The sequence below is a fragment of the Gadus macrocephalus genome, chromosome 3 (genome assembly GCF_031168955.1).
Source record: "Gadus macrocephalus chromosome 3, ASM3116895v1".
NCBI classification, from domain to species: domain Eukaryota; kingdom Metazoa; phylum Chordata; class Actinopteri; order Gadiformes; family Gadidae; genus Gadus; species Gadus macrocephalus.
In genome coordinates, this window is record NC_082384.1 from 2652090 (window position 1) to 2679455 (window position 27366).

Consider the following 27366-nt stretch of genomic DNA (forward strand, 5'->3'; position numbering starts at 1 on the left):
CGAGCCACTTCCGATGCATGCTCGGTGAAACGGCGAGATCGAGCACGCATCAAGAACACTTCCGGGTTTTACGACAGTACTCGCTTGATGCGTACTTCGAATTGGAACAGTGCTCGGGCAACGACTGATGACGTTTCACGATGTCCACGAGCACACGAGCATGCACAAGTACGCAAATTGAGAAACGGCTATAGTCTTATGAGCGGATGCTTGTTTACATTGTGTCTGTTAGGGATATTGTTCCGAATACCCCTTGTATTTGTATCATTTGTTCTGTCAGGTAGGGATGGGCCGATAGTCGATTCTATCGACTATCGACGATAGATGGATTCCATCGTCGATCGTCTCAAGTTGCCGATAAAAAGGCGATAATTATTTTTTAATAATGAAGTAAAAAAAATTATATATATATTTATTTTTTTGGAAAAACAGCGCTGTGGTAGCTATTTTAACAACTTAAAAAGCCCCGCAAATTGTAATTGAAATTAACTGGCACCGGTGGAAAACATACTATGTAGCGCTGACCTGCCGTATTCACTCACTGTTGCGAGAGGAGAGGGGAGGGGCTCAAAACCTACCGGTCTGCTCGCACGGCGAAATGACATCACAACCCGCTGCACCATTTCCGGGTCACAGCTGTGATACATGAGCTGTGTTCGAAATCGTTCCCTATTCACTCACTCACTATTCCCTATAGTGTTCATGATATAGTGCACTACATAGGGAACGAACAAACAAGAATTCGGACACTACGCTGAACATTTCTAAACGTCATTTGCGTCCATAAATGCGCCGGGTATTTGTGTGTAGCAGACAGATGCGCCCAGATCATGTAAACAAACCGGGCACTCTCGAGGAAAGCTGGAGGTTGTATTGATGTTGAATGTTACATTTCCTTGAACAAGGTTTTTCTTATTAATTTTGAATGTTAAATTATCTATGTTAAATCCCAAATAAATTGTTGATATTTCTAAACGAAAGCCGGAGACTCCATCATTAAATGTATTCGTTTTCGCCGCTCGCTGTTATTCAGCTTCTTCTCCTCCGGAAAAACACGACCGCATTGAATTATGGAATATGGGAGTAACATGTAGGGAACATCATATGTACACTAAAATTTGGGGTATTTTAAGTGCACTATACAGGGCATGAAATTAACCAGTGAGAATTCGAACAACACTACAAAATGGCGAGCACCCTATATAGTGCACTATATCCATGATAGGGAACGATTTCGAACACAGCTACGAGCTGTGTGTCATCAGCGTGTGTCATCATGACAGCGCCGCCGGCACCGACCTATCGAAACTTAAATCAGCGGAGGCTCACGCTGGTCCAAGGGGAAGACCATCCTTATCGATTTTAAGAAAAAAATAGAAAAAAAAATGATAAATTATTATAAATAATTATTATTATAAAATTATTATAAAGTTGCCCCCCCCCCCCGATAGAATCGACTATCGGCGATCGCTAGGGGGCGCTATCAGACGATGGAAGCTTGTAGACGATTGCCCAACCCTACTGTCAGGCAGACGATAATGCGCCCTTACCACTAGGTAGGGTCATTTTTCCATTTGGTAAACATTGACGCGTACTCGCATAATGCTCTAGTTTATTCCACCAGCCGTCGTTATCACCGATTACCGAGACGGTCGTCATGTAGCCACCTAGCCGATTACGTCCGTCCGGCAGAATTAATTTACAGATTACCGAGAAGGTCGTCATGTAGCCACCCAGCCGTTTACGTCCGTCCGGCAGAATTAGTTTACCGATTACCGAGATGGTCGTCATGTAGCCACCAAGCCGATTACGTCCGTCCGATTACCGAGACGGTTGTCATGTAGCCACCTAAGCGATTACGTCCGTCCGATTACCGAAATGGTCATCATGTAGCCGCCTAGCCGATTACGTCCGCCCGGCAGAATTAGCTTATCGAGTCCCATTATGCTTGACACCCACATTGCTGCATGCAGCTATATTTAGTATTATTATTACTATTAGAGTTTCCGCACACGCGTTGCGCGAGCACAACCTCTAGTTGTAATTAAACCCATAGCTATAATGTGGAAACCCCAGTCGGTAATGTAACAAATTTCTGAGCGCATAATATAATAACAATTTGCCTATAATGTAACAACACATAACATTTTGGTTCACGTATTACGTAATGAAGCAAGCATAATCATTTTCTCCTTACGTTATGAAGCAAGCATAATAATTTTCTACTTATAAGCCGTTTTCACACATTTTTGCCGCATTTGTATATCAGGGGATTCGACCCAGAGGATGATTCACACTTGATGCTTTATATGCAGACATCGTTGTCGTTTAGACATCAGTAGAATCAACGGGGGGTTTAGGGGGGTGGGCTTGTAAGGGGGATATGACGTAGGGTCTAAGTTTGCAAGAGGTGGGATAAGTGTGGCCGCTGTCACTGTAGTTTGTTTTGATTTGAACATGGACAAAATGGAGGCAGAACAGGCAGAACTCATCGCGATCATCTTAAATGTTAAATGATGCATCATATATTCTGTTGCATCAACAAAATCCGAAGTATCGATCGAGGAAAGATTGGAGCATGAGTTAGAGACGAATAGAAGAAACGACGAAGAAGAAAGGCGTCGCGAACGACTGCGTTACCGGAGAAAGAGCGTATTGTTTGGCTTCATATACATATCACATGCAACATCAACATGCAGGGCGCATGCGCACGCAGCGACCGGCAGTGAGAGTGTGGCGTCCGTGTGTTTTGTGTTATAACTTGTTTTACACTTGTTTTAAATGTATTTTGAGTGCTCCTCGTGCTGCTAATCTGAGATGGATCTCTTTTACATCGACCGATACCGATTTTTTAGGGCCGATACGATACCGATATTTTTTCATCAGCCTTAGCCGATACGCCGATACCGATTTTCTTGAGCCGATTTCTTTTTTTTTTAATTATTATTTTTTTATTTTTTTTAAAGGAACATTTATTGAACTTCAATATAAAAAACAATATTTAACAAATAGTAAAAACAGGTGAAGTAGAACAAGTAAGATCAAGTAGATGAACAATATTTAACAAATATTAAAAACAGGTGAGGTAGAACAAGTAAAAAAAAAAATAAAAATAAAAATCTGCGAAAATCAGCCGCGTATCGGCCGATACCGATACACGTAAAAACCGCGAATATCGGCCGACCGATATATCGGTCGATCCCTAGGCCACACTGTGGATCTTGCTTTCGTTATTAATTGTTCGCGATGTCAATGGCGATGTTGACCGAGCGTGGATACAATACAGCAGAGATGCGCTGCTACAATTGAACTTTGTGAATGGAGCTGACGTGTCAGATGCCACGATACAGCTGCCAGAATGTATTCGGAAGAAACCCGACCAAAACCGTGGCTTGATCAAGGAGAAGAGGAGGAAACGGGGCAAACGCGGGGGTGTCAGACTGCGCCTCAGGAAACAGTTGACCCGGATCCCTCTGCCTTCCATGATAATGGGGAATGTCCAATCGCTAAGGAACAAAGTGGAAGAGCTCCAGGGAAATGTTCGGTTCCAGAAAGACTATCGAGAATGCAGCTTAATGGCCTTCACGGAGACATGGCTCACCGACCGGGACAGGGACGGCGACCTGTCCATTGACGGCTTCGGAGAACCTATTCAAAAACCCAAGGGGGCGGGGTATGTTTTTATGTAAACAAACAGTATTGTAACGCTGTTACTGTCAGAGAACGCATCTGCACATCGGACATTGAACTTTTATCTGTATCATTGCGTCCTTTTTATCTGCCACGCGAGTTTCCTCAAATCTTTTTAACAACAGTCTATATACATCCAAAGGCGAATGCTGCCTCTGCATCTAGCACTATCTTTGATGTGGTGCAAAAATTACAGTCAATTTCACCAGATGCGCCCAACTTCATTCTAGGTGATTTTAACCATGTGTCCCTTAAAAAGACACTCACAAACTTTCAGCAATTTGCCACCTGTCCAACCAGGCGGGATAAGACGCTTGATCTCTGTTATGGATCAGTAAGGGATGCATTCAAATCAGTGCCTCTTCCCCCGCTGGGCTCAGCTGATCATAATTGTGCGCATCTACTGCCAAAATACAAGACTGTTTTAAAGAGAGAAAAAACTCAAATGAGGGTAAAAAAGGACTGGACAGAAGAAGCTGTGGACTTTCTAAGGGACTGTTATGAGAGCACGGATTGGGAAATGTTTAAACAGTCCTGTGGTGATGACTTGGACGAGCTGGCTGATGTAGTATGTTCATATACTGCCTTCTGTAGAGACACAATTATACTATACAAGCTAGTGAAATTTTGTCCAAACAATAAACCATGAGTGAATAGTTCTGTTAAATCTTATGTGCAGAAAAAGAGGCTTGCTTTTAAGAGCGGATCAGTCCCTGAGTATGTGGCTACTAAAGAGCTGAAAATTGAAATTTGTAAAGCAAAACAGAAATATAAGACTGATTTGGAGAATAAAATGGCTGCCAATAATTTGGGCTCAACGGGCCTCCAGAATCAGAGACACAGCAACCGTCTCTCTCTAGTAGACTTCAAGTCGGACACTGAGTTTGCTGATGCTCTTAATTGCTTTCATAATCGTTTTGATACCCTTGATTTTAGCCATGAAGTTCAGGAACTTGGTTTGAAACTAAAAGAAAAACAGCACTTTCAACTATCGCAAAATGATATTTTAAATGTTTTTAACTCGACAAAGGTCAACAAAAGTACAGGCCCTGACAATATATGTGGCCAACTACTTAAATCCTGTGCAAAAGAGCTGAACTCCATATTTCATACATCCTTGCAGACACAGCATGTTCCTAAAGTCTGGAAGGATGCTGTTATAGTCCCCGTCCCTAAATCGAGTCCAAAAACCCTTAATGATTTTAGACAGGTGGCTTACATCAATTATAATGAAGCATTTTGAGAAGTTGGTAAGGCTAGAAATCATACAAAAAACTGAGCATTTACTTGACCCCATGCAGTTTGCCTACAGGCCACATAGGGGTGTCGAGGATGCAACTGTCACTTTGCTCCACTTGCTTTTTAAACACCTGGAGGGAAGTGGGTCTCATGCTCGACTCCTTTTTGTTGACTTATCAGCTTTTAACACAATCCAACTAGGGATGGGCGATATGGCCTAAAATCCATATTGCGATATACATGCAACCTATTGCGATAACGATATATATCACGATATATAAATCATAATAGAACCATTTCAGAACAGGTTACATAGACTCTAAGGAAAGCTAAACTGCTAAATGTTTGTCGTTTTGAGAACATTTATTGTGCAAAACTAATCATACAACATAATGTTGTAGCTGCAGAGACTTTAAAAAAGAAAAAAATCTTCTGTGTAATGACGTATACTTCTCTTAATGAAATAAAAATTGGTGGTGTCTTGTTAATAAAGAAACGGATACTGTGAATTAGGGAAATACGTCCAGTATTAGGCATGGCTATTTTAAATAAAGAAAAATCTTCCAAGTGTGTGCACAGATACTTGCTATTAAAACATAAAACAATAAGTGGAAAATGAACGCATATAATTTTGAAATGAACATGAAATGAGAGCAATCACCAGCTCCTCCGTTTCGCTTTCAGCCATATTTACTTAGATGACGATGATGCGTTGAAGCCGGTTGGAGCTCATGGCTCTTTAAATTCCGCGGGTCGCGGATGATGTGTTGCAGCCGGTTGCAGCTCGTGGCTCTTTAAATTCCGCGGGTCGCGGACGATGCGTTGTAGCCGGTTGCAGCCGGTTGCAGCTCGTGGCTCTTTAAATTTCGCGTGTCGCGGATGATGCGATGCAGCTGGTTGCAGCTCGTGGCTCTTTTTAAAATTCGCGGGTTGCGGACGATGCGTTGCAGACGGTTGCAGCTCGTGGCTCTTTATATTTCGCGAGTCATGGATAGATCGCGTCAAACATACATTATCGCGATAGAGCAATATAACTAAAATCTCTATCGTAGGCCATTTTTTATCGTTTATATCGCGCATTCCTAAATCCAACCACACATCCTGGCGAGCCGGCTTTCAGAACAATTCAACCTAGGTATTAATCTTGTGGGCTGGATTGTGGATTTTTTAACTGAAAGGACACAGAGAGTCAGGGTTAATGGAGTACTATCCAGCCAACTCTGCTTCTCTACTGGTTCACCACAGGGATGTGTGCCGTCACCCTTACTTTTCATCCTGTACACCAACATGTGTCAAAGTAAATATGCAAACAGGACCATAATCAAGTATGCAGATGACTCTGTTATTGTTAGTCTCCTCCAGAAAAATGAGACTGGTCATGGCCCAATAATAGAGGATTTTGTGAAGTGGTGTGAGGAGTCACATCTTCAATTAAACATACTTAAAACAAAAGATATGATCGTTGATTTTAGAAAACATGCTTCCCCTCACGATGTCACAACAATAAAAACACAACCGGTGCAGTATGTGGATTCATACAAATACCTTGGAACAATAATTAATTTTAAACTGAATTTTGAAGAAAATTGTATTGCTGTGTGTAAAAAGGGACACCAGCGTCTTCACTGTCTGAGGAAACTGTTATTTTTCCAGGTGGATAAAACCATAATGACCTTGTTTTATCGTGCTTTTATCTAATCGATTGTATCCTTTTCTTTGGTTTCATGGTTTGGAAGTCTCTCTATCAAGAACAGGAACTCTCTTAATCAGGTGGTGAAATGGTCCAGTAAGCTAATTGGTGAATCTCAGCCGAACCCGGCCTCCCTGTACACTAGACAGGTAGAGCGGATAACCAAGTCTATTTTAAATCACAGTTTGCACCCTTTGCACAAGAGTTTCAGCTACTCCCTTCTGGAAAAAGGTTTTTAGTCCCAAGGTTTAAAACCAAGCGTTTTAAAAACAGCTTTGTTCCAGCTGCAATCACGCTGAAGAACAAGCTGTAGAAACTGCTAGATTTGCAAAACATTAATTTTGTGTGTTATTTATTTATTTGTTGATTTTTAGATCAATTTATCAGGGTTTTATTATATTTTAATTATGTTGGTCAGTTTTAAGTTTCCAAATTTGGATTAGCACTGGAGCACTTTAATTGTTTTATCCACTGTATGTAACTGTCCCATTTGTGTTTGTGTGTATGTGTTGTCCTAACTGTGTGACGGAAGCCCACTTTTAAACTGCAACACAAGTTTACCTACGGGTACGAATAAAGAAACCTGAACCTGAACCTGAACATATAACAAACACTTGGACAAATGTAGCTGATTTCTGTGTTAAACTGAGAAAACAGGGAGTGGAATGAAGGGACCCTATAATATTCAGCTGACTTGTCAGTAATGATAATAAAAAAAACTTTTTCTATGCGCGTGCAGCTGTGAAATCATTTATTGTAATTTATTGTATGATGTGTACTTTTAGGGTTATGATAAGACCTATCTTTTAGCGTTCACCACGATGACTCTTAAAAGCAGTGCCAACATTTAAATATTTTTTAACCATTTAGCGAACAAACGGCAACAGGCTGATCAGTATTTAGTAGAGCTGTAGCGACGCGTCGATGACGTCGACGCGTCAACGTCAAAAATTCGTCTACGTCAAATTTCTCCGTCCACGATTTTCGAGGACAATGGACAACAACACAGAGAACACAGTTCGCACTTTGCTGAGTCTGTTGCTTATTTGGATATATGTTTACCGTTTAATGGGAAAGAAGGCTCGTCACCTTTATTATGTCCGTGGTCGTCGCATGGACTATACGTCATCCAGCTCAGGTTGCGTAGCCGTGCGTGTGCGTGACTGCGCGTGGCGGCTCATTAGCATCTGTACCGTAGCGGCCCGTACCGTAGCAGCACACCTCTCCCAAGTGGCCAAATTGGCCTGGCCTGGCCAGACTGGCCACACTCACACTGGCAGATTTGAGCACGGCTGGCCTTTCATTTTGTATAACAGTGAAACTATTTTATTTATTTTATTTTGTGTAAAGCAGAAGGTTTTTTGCTGTGCAAAACTGTTGTTAAACAAAGTATATTATTAAGAATGTTTTGGTATTTATTTGAGATACATTATGGTTTTTATTAATCGAGCAACAGAAATAGATAACCATCCAATTAGTCATTAGATTAGTCGACTAATCGATGAAATAATCGCCCGATTAATCGTTTAATAAATAATCGTTTACCCCCAGCCCTAGTATTTAGGGGGCCACTCAATGACATGCAGAAGCGTCATCAACACGCCCACACAAGCGCTCGGATAAATACCGACTTTCTACTCCTCATTCACATATAAGGTCATTTATATTTCCTATGGAGAAAATACTACCACATGGGTAGTATATTATTCAGGAGATTTTCAGGGTACAAATGTCAGGATGTGTTGTTCACACATATGGCCCATCAGGAGAATATCAGGACTTAAACGTTTGTCGAAAAAGCAGCTACTGTTTGAGCACTTGATTACATTATAAAATGAGTCAATTTATGGGTCACAGGGGTAATTGTGAAATGGAAAGTGTAGTATACTATGCATATTAATCAATTAGTCAGTAGCTTTTACCGTTATTCAGGGCTCAAAGTGCATTGACAAAATGCATGGCAACTACTATTGGTTAGTTGAAAATAATAATAACAAACAGCAGAAAATTGCGTCATTTACAGAAGCCCCTTAGTGAAATAAACTAAGTGTAACCACAGCTAAGGCAGCAATCTACCTAACTATAGTGAAATAAAGCCCAGGCTTGTGTGGGGGACGGGGAGAGGGAGAAGGGGGGTGTGAGGGCAAGATTGCGGATTGTACATTGGCTACCTGACGTGAGAGATAAGATGCTTATTTTATAAAAAAAATTACCAGAAGAATACGTCATTGAGATTAAACATCTCTTCAAGTGAATGGCCAAGACAGGCAGCAGTAGCCTACAGTCACACACAAAACATTAGAAAATAAAACAACTAATACAGTCCGCAGGGGGGATATCAATATCGCAAGACATTTTGGGAGGCTCAAGGAGCAAAGTAATATTACGTTTGAGCAACAAAGTGTAAAGACATTTCGGAAGGCTCAAGGAGGAGATTAATATTACATTTTAGCAACAAAGTGTAGTCTTATGTCTCTCTATAGACATAATTCACCATACTGTGTTATTGACCTGTTTTCGTTCTGCGTTATAGTGATGCTGTCTTTAAGATTGCTTGACTTGTGTGTTCATATGCCGGTCGGCGCGATGTTTGAAAGTTTTTTATATGATAAAATTAACGACCTGCCATTGTGTGGTCGACATGAGAAAATGTGTCTTCAATTATTTTATCGCAATTTCTACAGTCTATAGACAGAATGTCTTACCTTGGAGAGTATGTTGATAGCGGGGCCGTTAAATCAGACAAAAGGGGGGATATCAATATCGCAAGACATGGCGGGATGCAGGTTCGATCTTGCCGTTGTCTTTCAACGTCTGCATCCGCGCACGTGTGCAGTGTGTCTGCCCGTGTGTGCGGTGTGTTTATGCAGTATCCTGCGCTGCGTTCGTCTTGAAATGACTGCGTCAGCACACTTGTGTGTGTGTGTGTGTGTGTATGTACGTTCGTTCGTGCGGTTTATGCGTTCGTTCGCACGTGCTTGTGTGTGAGCTGCAGGCTGCTTGGCACATACTCACTGACCAACTTGTCCGACAAGCCTGCTATAATATAGTATAGCAGGCTGATTTATTCGGCCATCTTAAAAACCACGTGGCAATAAATCTTAAGATGGCAGATATATACATTTATACATACATACATTTTAACGTGAATTATATGAATATCTCCGATGTTTAAACAACTCTTCCATTGCGTCAAAAACACGTAGGCTCAGCTGTCGAATATGGCTACTAAGAAGAGATTTCATAGTATACCCATGCCGAATTTAAAGACGATGAACGTCTTTATAAAGAAAATGTATGCATTTATTTGAAGTTGCCTTTCTGAATCGCAGCCACTCTCCAATGCAGGCTGGGTCTTAAAGTGGTACACACGTAATTTCGCAAACTTCCGTTTGACAGTGGATTTTCTCACAATAAATATGCTTTGGAAACATGGTTGTTGATTGTTTTGGTATGTTAACCTCCGGTAACCCAGTTTTTAAGGCATACCAATGCCATATTACCATACCGACCAAGCTCATCATACCTCCACTTACGAAAGACTTCTATTCTTCAAAATATACTGTAATCTGCCCTTGGCAGTCTACATGTCAATGTAGTGCATTGGTATTGCATTGGAATCATGACTATGGGGTCGCTGGTTAGAGTCCAACCTCAACCAACCATGTTGGAGATGTGGCATTACATCAAATAATGTCATCATGTATTGTATTCATTAGGCCACCACTATACTCATACAGTAGGATCCCGTCATGGTTGCTTGCCACCATACTTTAGACATTTAATTTGTCAAATATATGTACATATTTTTGGGAATATCATGCGATCTAACCGCACTAACTTTGCGGTCAATCGCAATCGACGCTTTGGGCACTCCTGGTATAAAGAATACCATATTCTCTTTTTTTAATTAGATTTTTCAGAATAGAGATTTCTTTCCTCATTGCACAATGTGCGTCTTATTCTTCCAAATGTTTTAGGGAGCAATGTGCAGCTGTGAGCAGGATGTGAACGGACCAGGGCCCGGTTTCACAAAACCTTCTTAATTCTATTTTAACCTCTACTTGAAAATCTACCTTAAAGTGGACACATTATACCACCAGGTGTTAGTGTGTTTAGCCCTTACAAGCCGTCGAAGATCTGCCCCTTCTGACATCACTAATGGACGTGTCCACCTGTGCTGGATAGATGAGCAACGTTTACTTCAGTCCACTGGGTAGGCTGGTAAACAGATCTATCGAGCCCACATCTAGGTGGACACGCCAACTAGTGATGTCAGAAGGGGCAGATTTTCGAAATGGCTTGTAAAGGCTAAACCCACTCACGCCTGATGGTATAATATGTCTAACATCTCGGGTGTTTCATGAAACGTTCTTTGCTACAAATCTTTTTCGTACGTCGTTCGTTGGTAAGGTTGGTCTGAAGCGCTCGTAGAACCTTCTTAGCTCCACCGTAGTGATGTTTCAGCTCCTGACGCTAGTCGCTGCCTGTACAGTAACCCTTAGAAATCCCTGTTGCGCATTGGAACTGCCACATTGGTAGTGTTGTTTCACCAATATACAGTACATGTATGGTACAGCAGGCGAGTTCATCTAAACTCACTGCCAATAATTGCAAAAACTCGCAACTTCAAAAAAGTATTGTATATATTTTACAATTAAAAATTAACCAAACTGTCTTCTAAATTAAGGAAATGATACTGGGAAACAAATATACCATTATAAGCATTGAGTGAACTTAATAAGTGGTCAAAAGACTAAAAGCCCGCACACAGACAAAAAGCAAAGCAGTCTCAGCATAAACAGTATCATATAATAAGGTAAATAAACTATTCAAAATGTAGCTTTCATTTAAAAATGTCTATTTTCATAAATAATCAACAAGTCAGACACCTTTGTGAACAGAAAACCAATAGCCTAATTTGAACGGCTGTGACAGATGTAATTAAGGATGCGATTGCCTCAATCTCCTCCACTGATTCTATATGTTCTATATATTTTTTAAATCAGTGTAGGCTATGCTATGTTCGCCCATGGCTCTATACATTTTTAGGCCTACTAGAAGGATTTCGAGCAATGTTTATTCGCAAAGACTGTGCATGAAATGGAAAATCGATCTCTGGGCAATCGATTTCAGTACGAGTGTTTCCTAAGAAGTCTCCTAAGAGACCGTTTGGGAACCACGCCTATATAGGTAAACAAATTTGATAAGTCTAAACGTAGGAGACTTCGTAGCGCGCTAAGAGTGGACGTTATCGGGAAACTGGGCCAAGGACTACTCCTCCATGTGCCGCTGTGAGCAGGATGTGAACTGTCCAGTCCCCATCCTCCATGTGCAGCTGTGAGCGGGATGTGACCTGACCAGGGGCCTTATTAACAAAACTTTTTATCTTACCGCTAGGAATGCTCCTAACTTGCACGAAAAGTTTTTACGGACAAGTTTTTTCTTAAAAGTAATCATAAAGCCGCTGAGACCTACTCATGGGACTCAAGAGTGACGCACCCTTACGCCGATTCTTAAGTACGAGTTTAGAAGCGGTCAGTAAGGTGATTGGCTGTGGTTGTTGAGTGCAGGTGGTCTCTGTGAAACTCATCCGCAACATCAAACAAACAAGCACATTAAATCAACGAAATAGCCTAGGCTACAAATTAAGTCCTATCAAATAGTTATGGATAGTGCAGTTAGCAGAATACACGCAGGATGACAAGTTTGTGCAGTCCACGATAATGCACCCTGCAACTTTTATCCAATGAGCATATTTCCAGCACTTAAACACTTTAAATATCAGCCCATACCGCAGTTTAAGTCCTCCTATCATGATGAATGAAAGCGAAGACAAAGACATGAAACGCAAGCGAAAGCCCAACTGGTCCCTGGACCTATTGCTGCCGAGTTGATTATAAACCAAATTAGGGCTGTAACGAAATGCGTATCGAAACCGAAATCGCGCCACTCAAAGCCACGAACCTGCTCCGCGGTGTGTGAGAAGGCAGAAACGCGACACTCCCTTTCTAACTCCCATTATACTTCCAGTCAAGATCCAGCCAGGTGCTATGAGCTGTTAGTGCCAGGGTTTCCGTTGTCCGGTAATAGAAAAATTATATGTCAGACAAAATTGTATCTCTCCGGTCAAATTTTCCGATTGAAATCAGCTAATAATCTGTTTAAATCAAAGTCTTTGACGAGATGCCCTCGCTGTGATGACAGCGCTCGGTGGCTATGGAGGATTGCATTTCTCAACAGCCTGTGACGTCCTCATATGCAATATGAACGACATTTATCCAGAGTGGGCCAAGCACGAAAAAATAAGCTGTGTGATCCCCGTCTCTAGTGTTTTGTGTGCTTGACCGGCAGTTGGTCTGCTTACAGGTCAGAATGAAGCTGTCACCCATTATCAACAGGCTGGGTACTTTATTCTTATACACAACCGGACTTGTTCGTTTCTTCACTAGGCTGACACACACACACGCTACCGCTCGCTCTCCTTGCTTGTCCACTCACTCGCTGTCTTCACTCACAAACACACGCCATTCTCGCGCACGCACATACACTACTCGTAACACTATGCCTCGTTATTGCAAATCAGACGTTCATCTTTTTTCCCATTTATTTGAAAGTTAGGCTATTAAAGGGAAACTTCACCCATTGCCATTAAGCTTTGTATCTTTAGGAACCCACTCATATTTTTGAATGGTCGTGCATCATTCCCTTATTTTCTGGAGAGACTGGAGAGATCCGTATCGATCTCCAACACTTCCTGTTTAAGATGACGCAATATGACGATTTTTGCGTAGAAGTAAATAGGAAGTGTAAGAGGGGAGGATTCTCGTAAGACTACAAGCACTAGTCCCAACCCCCTATAGGGGGTGGGACCCACTGACGCTACAGACCTATTAGAGCAGTGCCAGTGGGTGGGACTTCATCAGCAGAAACTAACATCCACAGCGTCTGAAGCTAAGCTAACAGAGAATCTCTTTAAAGCTCTTTCTATCGACATTTTGAAAGGGAATCATGTCACGTCAGTGTTTACACAGGTAAACACTAGGGCTGTAACGATACACAAATTCACGATTCGGTTTGTATCACGATTTTTGACCCACGGTTCGATACATCCCACGATTCTTTTAAATTTAAAAAGCATTTTATTTAAACAACACTTAAATACCAATTATCTTAATGTAACATTTAATAACAAATAATTTGGAACACTGAACAGATTTGAACCGAAAGAATACTATTAAAGTATAGCTAAATTAATAAAGAAATAACCAAAGATTGCAGTTGGAGGATGCTTTTTGCTGGTAGGCATAATAGGGCCCCTTTAACTGTTTGGTTGGTTTATTCAAATATCCTTATTAGCGCTTCTTATTAGGCTATGTAGCTTAAATAATGACATAATCAGGCCGTATAGAATGCAACATGTTTAATAGCCTAACTTTCAATAGATGAGGAAAAACATGAACGTCGCAATAACGAGGCATAGTGTTACGAGTAGCATATGTGTGTGCGGGAGAATGGCAGTGTGCGTATGCGTGTGTGAGTGACGTCAACGAGTGTGTCTAGTGAAGAAGTCAACGAGTCCGGTAGAATAAAGAACCCATCCTGTCAATAATCGGTGGCCGCTTCATTCCGACCTATAAGCAGACAAACTGCCAGTCAAATCACACAAAACAATAGAGACAGGATCACACAGGCAATTTTTTTCGCGCTTGGCCCACTCTGGATAAATGTCGTTCATATCGCATATGAGGACTTCGACGGCTGTGGAGAAATGCAATCCTCCGTAGCCACGGAGAGCTGTGATCACAGAGAGGGCATCTCGTCACATATTTACGGCATCGATAGGAGGGGGCGCTGTCAGCAGACTATTATTTAGACAAATTATTAGCAAATTTCAATCTGACAATTTGACCGAAGAGTTAGAAAGGGCATATCGCGCTTCTGCCTTCTCACACCGCAAGACAGGTTCGTGGCTTTGAGTATCGCGATTTTCGGTTTGATACGCGTATCGTTACAGCCCTAGTAAACACTGACGGTGTTTGTTTTGTCGTTCCACCGCTGACTTTGGAAAATGCCTGTGGAAGCGATGTCTGAGATACAGAGACAGCTTGACGCTACCAGCGTCTGGCTCGTACGGTGTGGAATGAGAGCTTGTGAAGGGAGTATTGCACAAGCACGCAGGCACGAAGCAAGCGCGCCTGCGTGCTTGCTCAATAGCATACAGCCTGAGAAGACAGTATCACTGTTGAATCTGTCCCTGGGAAAAGAAGCATTGAAAAAAGGAACTACGTTTCGTTACCATATTTTCAGTAGTGCCACGTAACTTTACTTTTTACATGAAAAAGTAGTTATGTTACTGTATTAATGCGTTACAGGGCTCCAGACCTGGTCGTATTTTTCAGCCAAAAGTGACATCTGGTCGCACCTGTAAATTTGCCCTTTTTGATTTTTAAACGTTAAATGGTAGGGGTGTGACGAGATCTCGTGCCACGAGATCTTGCGAGATTAAACTCGACGATATTACCCGTCGCGTTAAAATTCGGTCTCACGAGATTTGTGATTTATCCAAACTTCTATTTGTCGCCTGTGGGGGCAGTAATGCACCTATGCTACATCTAGCCTGCCAGAACCTAAAGAAGGAGAAGGAAAAGAAGATGAGAAGGAGGGGAAGCAGGGGAAGCATCGAAAGCAGCCATAAGCTGTGTTCGAAATCTATCCCTATCACGGATATAGTGTACTATTTAGGGTGCTCGCCATTTTGTAGTGGTGTTCGAATTCTCAGTGGTTAATTTCATGCAATATATAGTGCACTTAAAATACCCAAAATTTGAGTGTACATACGATGTAGCCTACATGTTACTCCCGTATACCACAATGCAATGCGGTCGTGTTTTTCCGGAGGAGAAGAGGAGGCTGAATAACCGCGAAAACGAATACCTTTAATCAAAGTACATTTTGGGTACTTTGATTTGGTTTTGCACATAATATTGTTTGCAATTGAAAAAAAGAGAATTATTTAATTTAATTTATTTTAATTGAACTTTTATACATTTTAGTTTTAGTTTCAATTTCATGCATGTAAAGAGTTAGAATAAAACATTTCAAAATACATGCGCCACTTGGTTAAATAAAAGTCTGTTGGTCCAGTCATATAATTTGTCATTGTAGTTTTCATAAAATCTCGTCTCGTCTCGTTCTCGTGAACCCAATATCGTGTCTCGTCTCGTCTCGTGAGTGTATCGTCACACCCCTATTAAATGGGGACATCAACGAATCTGGAAACTGTAGCAGGCCAATGAGTGTGAGAAGGATAGGTAATGGCCACTGTTAGTGGCTAATGTGTGGAGGGGGAGGGTCCTAGAGATTAAATGTTGAGCGTGCTTAAATGTCTCTGGGAGAAGGAGAAAGATTTCACAACCTGCTACGTGTGTTTGAACAATTCGCAAACTATTGACTTGTTCTTCCGACCTGCGGCTAGTGTGCCAGTGTCAGCGTCCTGCACCGGTCTTATTTTGCAAACCCGCACTCGCCCCTACCGACAATACTTAGAACCGCATCCGAACCGTGTTCCGATAGTAGCGCGAATTACATTCAGCACCCGACCGCTATAAATTGACATAGACGCCCGACCTGCAAAATTAGACACATTAGATGGAACGCCGGGGAATAACACCATCTGGTGTTTATCGTAGTGCTTTAGTTTGCTGTGCAAAAAAAGCACATCATCCACTGTTGACAGTTTTAGTTGACTCCTCCACTCCTGAATAACATATCCAGCACTCGCTCGCAATCGCAAAAAAAAAAAATCGCTGTTCAGGCGTCCGACCAGTACCCGTGTCCGACACAGTACATTATTTTTCACCCGTTTCATCCAAATTGTGCGGTTCACCATGTGCCTTAAAGGGCTTTTCACACAGGAGGCGTTTGTCGCGCCTGCTGCATTCTCAATGGAGAGGTGAGCCTGCAGAGAGGAGGCGCACCGTCAAGCTGCATGACAAGCAGGCGCACTCCGGTGAAACTTTCGCTTCCGTGCTTGTCGAACGCATGCGCGCACACGTGGACACAACTGGTATAGATGAGAATCACAATAAAATGTGACACTGAATTTGAAATCCCAAATTGTAATTTCTGCATTTATTATCAAAATATTTATTAGTAATACAGTGAAAAGGAGAAAATCACATTGGCATGTTGATTTACGGTGTGTGCCCCTAAAATGTTCTGTTAGGGGCCTCAGTGCTCCTAGTGAAAAAAGTTAGTCTGGAGCCCTGCGTTACTTACTTTATTACACGTTACACACAACACTGTCTGCCGGTCACACCGGTCTCATTGTAACGTCAAAATCCATACCGTAACGCAAATCGGTGTACTTTCTATACCGTTTAAACCGTACACCCCTAATTGTTACTATTTAAAGATGCTGTGTGTCGGTTGTCAGGCTCGGACGTCGCGCTCATCAGGACTTGTCCAGTAGCGTCACTCTGGCCAGTCAGTGGCAAGCAGCCTGTTTACGTCACACAAAAGTATCAGATCGGTTCTCTTGGAAAAAAGTACCAGGTACCTCATTTTGGTGATCGAAACGCAAAAAAAGGCGGGCTAAGTCGAGGTGAGTTGAGCTGGTACGGTCAGTGGAAAAGGGCAATTAGTAAAATAAATGAGGAGTCCTAAATTTAAGACAGACAAGCCCATTATTTTGAAGTTTATAGAGTTTATGTAGAGTTTCTCCTAAATTCGCCGCTTATGAGCTACTTTTAACACTACGATTATTTGTGAATACAGCCCCAGGCCTCATCCTCCATGTATCCATTTTACCACCGCCTCTATTTTTCCATAACAGATCTCTTCTTTCTGCCAGCTCCCTGCCAGCAGAACCCCGCTGTCCCACTCCTCGGACCAAAACCCAGCCTCAGTCAGACATTACTCACGCTGTCCAACTCCTCGGACCACACCCTCCCCTCAGGAAGTCATTGCCCCCAGAGGCCCGCTGGTGACACTGGTCTCAGAACAGCAGATACCCTCAGAGGACTGGGACCAGAGGACAAGGGACCAGGACCAGAGGACCAGAGGACCAGGACATGGACACTCGGACAGCCGACCGCGGTTCTGGGGATTGGTTCTTAAATATGGCCACCAAGTTTTGTGCATTTTGTGAAACAGGGTTCCTACAGGTTTCTTCAAGTCAAATTCAAGTCTTTTTAAGACCCTTTTAAGACCACTTATATAAAAACGTAAAAACGTTATTTTTGTATGTTTAAAAAATATGTTAAAAAATTTGTTTCAAATGTTTCAAAAATATGTTCCAAATGTTTTAAAAATATGATCGGAGATGTTTGAAATGTGTAAAATAATTAAAATAGCTTTCAAAACACAGGTATTTAGAAAAAGAAATTGGGGGGGGGGGCTCAGCTGAATTTTTTTCTCTGAGAGGGGGCTCACTCACACTTTGAAAACCCCTGGTGTAAAGCATTATGGAAGAATGATGTAACATTGCATAAAATGGGTCGCTAGATAACGTAAACAAACGTTAAAAAATAAAAAGTCAGTCAAACTTTCTTGTCTTCTGCTAAGATTTTCTTTCGATTTTTCGCGCTTCTGCTTGGCTTGTTGTTTGCGGTCTGTGTGTGCGTGTTGTAGCAACTAGTGCTGTAGCAAAGTGACGTGTGGGACCAAGGGACACATATGGGACCCGGGGAAGCGTTGCATTCTCAATTATTGGTTCCGGTGTTTTGACTCTAGAGGCCACGTTTATAAGTAGCAGGGTATTTATCTAAACTAATATTTCCCCCCCTTGTCGTTTACATCAAAATGCATTAATACGCCGTCGAGCACCATTATAACTATGCCAAACCTATGGGCGGCAGTGTGGGGAGAAGGATAATGCCATGCAAGCCAATCAGAATCCTCAGAATCAACAACAACGAATAACACAAGCGTCTTTCTGTAACAAACAAACTGTAAACATAGGGCGCTCATATCATAGATATATATTAACTAGATGCCCTACGACGGCGTCTAGAACGTCACCATAGGCTGCCATCTTACCACAGTAGAGCTTTCTGGTGGAATCTGTTGTAGCGGACGTAAATCATTGATCTGCACAAACGCTAATACTGTTATCTCGCTGAAATCTTGACGGATTTACAAACGGTTTGGTTTCTTACAAACGTTATTAACGTGTTTATAATTCTGGATGCTTGAACATGTTTAAATTGCAGCTTTTCTCTTCAAAAAACGACTTAATCGTGCAGCTTAGTTTTGTATCACGGGTAGGCTACTATAGCTAGCTAGCTACCCAGTAATTTTACATCGAATTGCCCAAAGAAGGGACGGTTTTGCTGCCTCTGACAGGACACTGCTCTGCAGTGACCACTTCAGGAGTGAGGACTTTGACAGAATGTGGGGGCATTTACACTTTTTACAGCATCATGCCTTCAGTGTGCATATTTTATGCAGTTCTCTGCAAACCTATGGTAGCATCATGCCTTCAGTGTGCATACTGTAAATAGTTCTCTGCAAACCAATGTTGTGTCTTGAACAGCCTCAAAGGTTGCACATATTATATTCATATTTTATCGTATTTGTCTAAATGCATACTTGACTGTAGATAGATTTGAGTGAAGTTACCAACACAATAGATTGCTGAGTTTTAGTAGCCGATATATTGATTTGACATAAATAACATGAATACCTTGTGCATGTGTATATTTATTGCACCTATCTGTTCTGTTTAATGTTCATTTCATATGAAAACACATGGTTATAACTAAATAAATACATCTCTGTACAGGGTGGGGATTTCAACATGCAGCCTTTCTTGACGTATATTTGTAAAGGGAAATCTTGTACCTATTTTAGAACATTATTCTATTTTTCTTAGAACGTAACAATTATTCATAGGTATGTACTGTCATACCTACATCTCTGATGTTCATAACAAACCAAACCGTTTGAAAATCGGTTGAAAATTGAGCAAGTTATGGTTATTTAAAAAGGACATGTACCTCTACCAACACAATGTTATGGGGTGAGCAGCTTACTGTGGTAAGATGGCCGCCAGTGGTGACGTTCGACTCCATTGGCCAGCAGCGCGGACGAGGCATCTCGTTAATATATATATCTATCGCTCATATGACGTTAAGCATTTCCTGGCGCATAATGTGACGCTTCAGAACCTAAAACCCTGTTTCTCCCCGTTTTCGTGTAAATTAGAGACCAAACCGTGTGGAAATATCTGCGTAAATTTCCCTTCGTGTAAACGGGGCCTCTGTGTTGGGAGCGCTGGAAATAAAGTGGATCGCCCCGTTCAGTGAATGGAGTTAACCGATTCTTCTTTTATATATAACCCAAGTATAGGCAGCAATAATTTGTACATTAGATTATTATTCATAGATTAGAAAACAAAAGGAGATCGTTAATACTTGGGAATAACATGGGAATGAATAAAACGCGCATGCGCATTTAAAAGACAGCGTTTACAGGAAGTGCGTCATTATTGTGCATCTAGGACCCGTCCCCGAGTCGATCTGGCAGCCGAGCCGCGCAACTCATTTAGGCTACGTTATTTAATCAGAATAATAGTGGTTGACGAAATGAAACTTTTGAGGAGGGTTGATACGGAGAAGTTATACTGCAGATTTTTTAAGACACATATCAAAATTGAGGACTTTTTCAAGTCTTTTTAAGGTATTATTTCCAAATTCATATATTCAATGCTTTTAAGACTTTTTAAGACCCTGCGGGAACCCTGTGAAAGTTTGTTGGAGAAATGCGAGGTTGGCCGCGGTTTCCTCTCTGGATTGACAGTTCATCATGGACCGTGCTGAGGTATGTGACCACATAGGAGTGTGAAATCCTATGTGGTCAGCTCTCAACTGCTGCAGCATATGGAGGACAGGAACTGGGTTACAATGTTTTGAACGGATAAACTCACTGAACACCTCTCTGCAGGGCAAGGAATGCAATGTATTTTTGGCACACGATCGAGTATTTGCATTCAGGAAAAAGTTGGACCTGTGGTGTGCTTGTGTTAAACGGGGCTCGGTGGAAATGTTCCCAACCTTGGAAGATGTCGTGGAGAAGGCAGGGCTCCAACTGGGAACTGTACAACAGGTGGTCATTGCGCATTTGGAGGGGCTGCGTGAGCAGTTGGGAGAGTATTTTGGAGAAGAGACCTTAGCAAATCAGTGGGTGAGAAATCCATTCTCTTTCCCAGTGTCACCCTGTGATAGACTGACCATGCAAGAGGAAGAGGCCCTTGTTGAGCTCAACCCTAATATGGACTTGAAACAAAAGATGAGTGAAGTGTCACTTGCACACTTTTTTGGCTGAAGACTGAGTTCCCACACCTCTCCAAAAAAGCGATGCAGGTTCTCCTCCCCTTCACATCCACATACCTGTGTGAGTACGGTTTTTCCGCGTTAACCACGATTAAAAAGAAGTACCGGTCAAGGCTGCGGGTAGAGGAGGACCTTTGTTTATTCCTCTCTACAGTGCAGCCCCGCATCAGCCACCTGTGCGCGTCAAAGACGCAAACTCATTGCTCCCACTAAGCTAAAAAGGAGACCAAACTGGCAGTTTACACAGATTAAGATGTTCAAATGTATTGAAAAAAGGTTAAGCTAAAACATGCTTATATAAAGTTGGTAAATTTTGTTAAAGGTCCCATGACATGAAAATCTCACTTTATGAGGTTTTCTAACATAAATATGAGTTCCCCTAGCCTGCCTATGGTCCCCCAGTGGCTAAAACTTGCTTTTGGTGTAAAACGAGCACTAGCTGTTCTGCTCGCCTTTGAAAAAACGGAGGCTCAAGCGCGCTGATTTGGAATGTCTGTGTTTAGGACATCACCAAGCATCTAAGCTCCTCCCCTTACTCTGCCTGGCCCGCCCAGAGACGTTGGCCCGCCAATGAGACTCGACCGTGCGAGCGCCACATGTGTGTGTGTGAATACACACACTAACGCTGTAACAAGTGTTTCTTGTCGGTTCTTTGACGTCTCTTGTATTTCCACAACGAGGCTGTCGTGGGGGTTATCTGAGCCATGGTTGAGAAGGAATTGGGGGAAAGGAACTTTGGCTATGACTCGCTGAAGTACATGAACTGCGACATGCCACCGGATGCCGCGAGGCACCATCACCCGGCAGCGGGCAGCCGGCAGCAGGCAGCGCGCGGTTCGGGTTGATGTGAAAGTGGAAGAACCAGAGACGTCGCAGAACCCGACAAAGTCGTTTGTGATTCATAATATCGTCTGGAGGCGCACACAGCTTTTGGCCGTGAAAATATGTACCATATGATATTATTTAGATATAGAGCTCCAGGACTGTAACGCAAGTGTTGTACACTTCCTTGTTATTTGGATAACCGTTCTGCTTTTGGTGTTATGGCGCATAACACGTCGGACTCTCGTCTCGGGTATTTATACAACGAGACTCGTAGTGGGGGTTATCTCAGCCAAGGTTGAGAATGAATTGGGGGGAAGGAACTTTGGCTTTGACTCCCTCAAGAACATGAACCACGACATGGAGGAGAAAGGGATTGTTGGCGGTGAATGTCTCCCGCTTGAGCCCCGCTGAGAGGCCACCGCCGGAGGCAGAGGTGCCTAAGCTCTGCCCGGCAACAATCCCTTTCTCCTCCTTGTCGCGGTTCAGTCTACTTCACATTGATGTGGACGTTGAAGAACCAGGAACGTCGGAGAACCCAACGCGGTCGTTTGAGATTCATAATATTGGCTCACACAGCTTTTGGCCGTGATAATATATATTATATGATATAGATATCTATGTAGGCTATATGATAATATTTAGATATAGAGCTCCAGGACTCCCGTGTGTTCTAGAATATTTACAGAACACGGCTAATGGCTGTGTGCGCCTCGCCATTGCGATACATCCACTGTAAACAGAGCGCATGGTACCGTGGCTGCAAGCTGCTCAGGGCCACACCCCCACCCTCCTCCTTGACCCGCCTCGCTCCTCCTCAATGGCATTATAGCTACAGACACCAAAACAGCGCATTTGGGGGAAGCTCAATGTGCGACTGGCTCGGAGTGGCTGTAACTCTGCACCACGGCTGAATTTCGGGAACGTCTTTGAATACTGTGTTAGTTGCCCACTAATACCTATATTAAAGAATACATAAAATAGCATGTCATGGGACCTTTAAGAAATGTGTTTAAAAACGCACAAAGATGCTGAAATGTTTCAGAAATATGTTTCAAATGTTTAAAAAATGTGTTTAAAAAATATGTTTCAAATGTTTCCAAAATGTTTTAAAATCATGATCAGAGGTGTTTAAAATGTGTAAAATAATTAAATTAACTTTCAAAACACAGGTATTTAGAGAAATATATATAATTACTGCGCCATTCGTTTCAATGGGAATCGCGACAGTCTATACTTTCAACATAAAGTGTACATATTTATAATTCGAAATTCGTCCCAGCCTTTATACCACAGATACTTTAGGGACTATAGCAGGCATCTCCTAATGGCAGACCGCGGTCCTAGTCCGGACCAAGTGACGGTCCTATCCGGACCCTAGACCAATTCAATATTAGGGCCCGACCGATTCATCGGCCTGCCGATTTAATCGGCCGATTATAGCCTTTTTGAAAATAATCAACATCTGCCAAAAAGACGCCGATTACAACCGATTTTTTATTTATTTTTTTATTTATTTTTTTGAAATGTTGTTGCGCTTAGTATCCTGCAGATTGCGCTCCTACTCGCCTTGCTAACTAACAACTTTAGCTGGAGTAAAAAAGAGGAGATTGAATTTTTTTTGGGGGGATTTCACTATACAAAGCATGATTATGTTTATAAAATAATTTCTTACTGAAATACTAATTGAAAGGCAGAACAGTCTCTAGTACAGCATAAAAACAGCACAAAGCAATGATCTTCACAGAGCGAAGATCATGCACTCACTCAGTGGAAAATGTCCGAGCTGAGAGCTCAGTACGAGAGGTCTACGCGAGTCATCACACTAATTTACAGGCCAGCAACGTGCAAATGAATGCTCACTTAAGATTGCATCGATTTTGGGGAAACATAAAAAAAACTTTCAGTGATGCGACTGTTGTGAAGTAGTGCTTGAACGCCGCTGCCAAGACGTTACTTGAAGGTAAACAAAGGGATAAATTGTGTGAAAAAATAAAGCTAATCACAATGTCAGCTGCAACGACAACCAGAAAATCCGAAATGTTATCAGATGACGCACTGTCACAGCTTGATGCGGCTGTTCAGAGTGCCCCATCCTTAGCCATTGAAGTGTCTTCAGATATAACGGATAATGCCCAGCTTTTGGTTTATGTGCGATTGTTTCATCAAGACAAGAAAGAGATCTGTGAGGACCTGTTGGGTCTAACACCACTTGAGACACACACAAGACGAGAAGATATTTATGAAGCTAATAAGGAGATGCTGGCAAAGAGGGGGATTGATCTAACAAAGGTTGTCTCAGTCACTACAGATGGGGTACCCGTTTTGCTTAATTGAAATGCAGGCCTAGTGTCCCTTTTTTGCTTACTTGAAATGTAGGCCTAATGATCTTTTTGTGTTTATTTGAAACGTAGGCCTGGTGTACCTGATTTGCTTACTTGAAATGTAGGCCTAATGCACTTTGTGTTTATTTGAAGTGTAGGCCTAGTGTTCCTGTTCTGTTTACTTGACATGTAGGCCTTATGCACTTTTTAGTTTACGTGAAATGCATGTCTAATGTACCTGTTTTGTTTACCATAAATGTTAATATGCGTTACTTTGTATTACTTGTATTTCATTGTTAAAAGGTAAGCTATTTGGAAATTGAAAATAAATACATCTGAAATTATAAGGTAACATGCCGTGTTGATTGTATTTGACAAAAGTAGGCTATTACGACATGGTCGATTCGGACCTTTCTTGGAAGGAATTGGACCTTGTTCAATTTTAATTGAAGACCCCTGCCCTATAGTATCTATGGCAGGGATGCCGTGGTGGCGGCCCGCGGGCCGGATTCGGCCCGAATTGACATCACATTCGGCCCCGTTACATCAGTGGTTGGGAAGAGTTTTTTTTTTTTTTATAAATAAAATTATGATACAATATCAACAAATGTAAATCTACTTTTGTTTTTTATCCTTACTTAATGGTTTTAAGTATAATGATTATTTTTAATTATTTTCCACGTAATCCAACAGTTTGTCTTGCCCGTCTCAGTTGCAGCGTGTGCACTGACCAACGTTCTAAGGAACACGTTGCTCCCGCTCGATATCAGTCAGGATGTTATCAAAGAAGCGGAAGGTTGACTCTGAATGTCGTGTCTTTCAGGAGAGATGGAAAGAAAAGTATTTATTTTGGGAAGTGGGGGGCAAACCTGTATGTTGTTCGCAACAAGTGGCTGTGCCAAAGGAGTACAACATCAGACGACATTACGAGACCCATCAGGAGAAGTACAACGAGTACACAGGGCAACGCAGGGCACAAAGGCTAAACGAGCTAGCCTCATCCCTCAGAAAACAGCAATCCGCTTTCTCGAAATGCCGAGAGACATATGAAGGTTCGTTTTAATTCTTCTCAAAGTCTTATTTTTACGACAACTGTAGCCTAGTTGTTTTCGAATGGGGATTTCTGTATACTAACAAAACATTTTACTTCATGTTTAGGGGCAGTGAAGGCGAGCTATGTCATCGCATGGGAGATAGCTAAAGCTTCCAAGCCTTTCTCTGAGGGGGAATTCGTGAGGACGTGCATCACAAAGGCAGCCGAGCTAGTGTGTCCAGAAAGTCGACAAGCCCTAGCGAACATCAGCTTATCCCGACTTCAGTGACCGAGAGAGTGGAAGAGCTCTCCAGCGACTTGCACAGCCAACTTAAAGAGAAGATAAAGTCATTCATCGCGTTCTCTATTGCCCTTGACGAGAGCACTGATGTGACTGATACGGCCCAGTTGGCGATATTTATTCGCGGAGTGGATGCTGCCTTGAATGTCACGGAGGAGTTTGTTTCCGTGGTACCCATGACAGACACGACTACAGCTAACGACGTGTTCGTTAGCCTTGTCGGGGCCCTTGACACTCTGGAGGTGGACTGGAGTCGCGCCGTCAGTGTGGCTACGGATGGTGCACCTTCCATGGTAGGAAGAAAGGCCGGGGTGGTCGTGAAGTTGAGAGAAAAGGTATGAGAGGCAAACCCAGACCAGGTATTCTGGAACTTTCACTGTATTTTACACCAAGAGGCGTTGTGCTGCAAAAGTCTGAAAATGGAGCATGTTATGAGTGTTGTTATTGCCACTGTCAATTTTATCAGGGCCAGAGGGCTTAACCATCGGCAATTCGATGCATTTTTTTTTGAAAATGACATTTACCATTTACCTATCACACCGATGTGCGTTGGTTGAGCCGAGGCGCAGTGCTCAAACGGTTCTACAAATTACGTAAAGAGATAGACGAGTTCATGCAGGCTAAAGGGAAGCCTGTGGAGGAATTGGACGACCCCGAATGGATCAGAGACCTTGCCTTCTTAGTGGATATTACCGAACACTTAAACGTCTTGAATGTTACTATGCAAGGTCGCAATAAACTCGTTACCGAGTATTATGACAGTGTCCGTTCCTTTCAAAATAAACTTGCGTTATGGAAGGCACAGCTCAGCCAGCGCAATGCAGCCCATTTCCCATGTTTAAAATCTCTGTCTGTCAACCATCAGAGCATGGTCAAGTATGCAAGCTTGCTTTCCGGCCTCATGCACGAGTTTGACTCACGATTCACGGTTTTCACTGAACTGGAAAAGGACTTTGCGCTTTTTCGCTCTCCATTCACGACGGATGCTTCCGAGGTCCCAGAGGGGATGCAAATGGAACTGATAGACTTGCAATGCTGTGCGCGGTTGAAAGATGCGTACGCATTTACTGGTATTGAATCATTTTACCAGTCTTTGCCACCCGAGTACCCAATTATCACTGCCTTTGCAGGTAAAATCCTCTATGTTTGGCACAACATATTTATGCGAGCAGGCATTTTCAGTAATGAATTTTAATAAATCGAAAGTGCGCAATCGCCTGACACATGGACATCTCAATGATGTCATGAAAATAGCCACGGCCCAGAGCCTGTCCCCCAATGTGGACAAGCTGGTGAAAACTAAAAGGCTTCTGGCTTCGACATGTAAAATGTAGCTGGCTTCCTCATGTTTCATAGTGCAGGGAAGTAATGATGGGGAGGAAATAAAGGAGATAGGTATGTGGAAATATTTGTGGGAGTTGATTGACAAAGTTAATGTGCTATCAGTTGCTTGTTGTAATGTTGTAATATTTTTTTTATTATTAATTCATTATTAATTATTAATATTTAGTCACCTGACCTGTTTGAGTACTTAACCTTGGTACATATTTTGACTTCTTTAGGCCTTGGCTACTTAGCCTGGCCATCTTTTTAATTTGCCTAATTAGGCCTGTGCATCCAGATGATTTTATGTGCAAGTTGTCAATACATTTGATGAAAGTAATTTACAGTTTACTTGTGTTATGTATGTGACCTAGTCAACTTGTTGTTTTTAAAATATTTTAAATGTAAGTTACTGACATACAGAGGTTAATGTTACACAGTTAAAAAGGGTAAATTGCTTTTGGCTGCCATATAATTGTATGCTTCGTTGCGAGGCTATTGTGTATTGCAATTAATTTTTAATGTATAGCAGGCCTTCATTAATTATATCAAATAGCATGTCTATTTGTTTAGTGTTTGGTCTTGCCAGGCCAAAAGTGTACCGGTAA

The 27366-nt window shown here is 42.1% G+C and overlaps 1 protein-coding gene and 1 long non-coding RNA gene across 2 annotated transcripts in view; one reads left to right on the plus strand and one right to left on the minus strand.

Annotated features, from left to right (window-relative positions):
- The window catches only part of LOC132453342 (nucleosome-remodeling factor subunit BPTF-like), a 185466-nt gene that overhangs the window by 54831 nt on the left and 103269 nt on the right, over positions 1 to 27366 (minus strand). The window lies entirely within an intron of this gene.
- Positions 24648 to 27098, plus strand: LOC132453779 (uncharacterized). Its single transcript, XR_009524804.1, has 2 exons — positions 24648 to 25153; positions 25260 to 27098. It is a non-coding gene; the product is annotated as an uncharacterized LOC132453779 (long non-coding RNA).